General features: G+C 52.2%; 1 non-coding gene across 1 annotated transcript; it reads right to left on the reverse strand.

Annotated features, from left to right (window-relative positions):
- Nucleotides 1-1,939: 1,939 nt before the first annotated feature.
- On the reverse strand, nucleotides 1,940-2,077 carry LOC142661346 (small nucleolar RNA SNORA5). Its single transcript, XR_012850712.1, has one exon. It is a non-coding gene; the product is annotated as a small nucleolar RNA SNORA5 (small nucleolar RNA).
- Nucleotides 2,078-2,436: the final 359 nt, after the last annotated feature.

Below are 2,436 nucleotides of genomic sequence, written 5' to 3' on the forward strand. Positions count from 1 at the left end.
GATCAGACGATAATCCCTGCATCACCAGTACAGAGCACTGCTCCAAATGCATGGAGCCAACCAGGAGTTCAAAAACAGGAGTATGCTGAGTAAAATAACCATTAGCAAGGGGTGTTGAGTCGATTCCTACTACAGGGATAGGATAAGGTAAATCAATACAAGGCATCTTTAGAGACATAGCAAATTCCACAGACATGATATTAGCAGATGAGCCAGAATCCACGAAAGCACTGCCCGTGGCAGACCGGCCAGCAAACGAGACCTGAAAGGGAAGCAAAATTTTATTGCGTTTCACATTAACGGGAAATACCTGTGCGCCCAAGTGACCTCCCCGATGATCACTTAGGCGCGGAAGTTTTCCGGCTTCTTATTCTTGCGCCTGGGACAGGTGTTCAGTAGATGCTTGTCGTCCCCACAGTAGAAGCAGAGACCATTCATTCTGCGAAACTCCCTACGTTGTCGAGGGGACATGGAGGCCCCGAGTTGCATAGGTACCTCCGAGTCCTCCGTGGAGGGGCGAGGAGACGGGACCTCGGGGGGAATCGCAGAAAAGTCAGAGGGGAGCACACTGAAGCGTTCTAGCTGACGTTCCCTGAGACGTCGGTCAAGTCGTACTGCTAGGGCCATAACCTGGTCAAGGGAGTCAGGCGAGGGGTAGCTAACCAGCAGATCCTTCAGGGCGTCAGATAATCCTAACCTAAACTGGCACCTTAGGGCCGGATCGTTCCACTGAGAAGCTACGCACCACTTCCTAAAATTAGAACAGTATTCCTCAACCGGTCTTCTACCCTGACGTAAGGTCACCAGCTGACTCTCGGCTAAAGCAGTCCTGTCAGTCTCGTCGTAAATGAGTCCGAGGGCAGAGAAAAAACGATCAACAGAGGAAAGTACAGGGGCGTCAGGAGCCAAGGAGAAGGCCCACTCTTGGGGCCCTTCCTGGAGTCGGGATATGATGATACCCACCCGCTGGTTCTCGGAACCTGAGGAGTGGGGCTTTAGGCGGAAATACAGTCTGCAACTCTCCCGGAAGGAGAGAAACGTCTTACGGTCCCCTGAAAACCGGTCAGGTAGCTTGAGGTCGGGTTCTAGAGGTGAGGTGAGGGGTACTACTAAAGCAGCGTCACCCTGATTGACCCTTTGGGCCAGGGCCTGGACCTGTAGGGAGAGGCCCTGCATCTGCTGGGTCAGGGTCTCAAGGGGGTCCATGATAGCGTCAGCGTAGGAGAAATGGTAGACTAGGTAAGGGCTTGTAATTATGTAACGGCAGGAAGGAGGTGAAGGGAAAGTGAGCCCTAATCTACCCACCGCCCTGTCCCTGCCTACTTGCAACGACCCGCCCTAGGCGACGAGGTACAACTGGGCGGCGGTCCCTACGCTGGCTAAGTGCACAGGAAGACAAACAGGGAACACGCAAGGGAAGGGGCAGTAGCCACGGAACGCCACGAGGAAACGGGGCGGCGAACGAACAGTCAGGACCAGGACGAAGTGAGTACACCCGAGCGGGCACGGAGACAGAAGCAAGCCAGGGCAAGCAAAGCAGGTCAAGCAGAACTGCAGCAAGGCAGAAGCACGGCAGAAGCAGGCTGGAGCAAGCAGCAGTGGGGCCAGGAATCCAAAAGAATTACAAGCACTGAGGGAGAGCACAGGGCAGGTAATAAAGGGCAGGGGGCGGAGCTAACTCCGACAGACCAGGCCGCGATAGGCTCTCCCACTCCTGAGCCTGCCACCCTGGTTGGTGGGAGAAGGTGTCAGTCGAACAGGTCTGGCCTCAGGTGTGGATTGATTAATCCCAGGAGTGTAGCTAGATGAAGTACCTGGCAGATCCCTAACAACGTCCGTAATGGACGCCGCGAAAAACGCGTGCACTTGTAAAAACGTCTGAAATTCTGGAGCTGTTTTCTCCTGAAAACAGCTCCGTAATTTCAGACGTATTTGCCGTTATCGTGTGCACATACCCTTATGCCCATTGCAGTGTTTGCATATATAGACCCTGTTCACACAGAGTTTTTGTTGCAGGCGGAAAAATCTGCCCCAAAATTCCTTCAAGAATTTTGAGGCAGATTTTGACCTGCCTGCACTCTTTGCCGTGTTTTTCTGCGGCGGCCATTGAGCGCAAAAAATTAAAACCGCTTTTTCTGCCTCCCATTTATGTCAATGGGAGGTCAGAGATGGAAATGCCTGAAGAAAGGGCATAATGCCTAGTTCACACGTATTATTTAGTATTTTGGCACTGTTTTTGACGCAGAATCTACCTCAATCTACGGAAACAGCACCAAAAAACACCCGAAATCGCCTCCCATTTATTTCAATGGGAGGTGGATGAGTTTCTTACCCATGAGCGGTAAGAAAAAAGAAGCAACATGCTCTTTCTTCGGGCGTTTCCATTGGGCATAACGCTTCTTTTTCCCCGAGCGCGTTTTTTTCCGTTTACGAGGA

The sequence above is a fragment of the Rhinoderma darwinii genome, chromosome 9 (genome assembly GCF_050947455.1).
Source record: "Rhinoderma darwinii isolate aRhiDar2 chromosome 9, aRhiDar2.hap1, whole genome shotgun sequence".
Classification (NCBI taxonomy): Eukaryota; Metazoa; Chordata; class Amphibia; order Anura; family Rhinodermatidae; genus Rhinoderma; species Rhinoderma darwinii.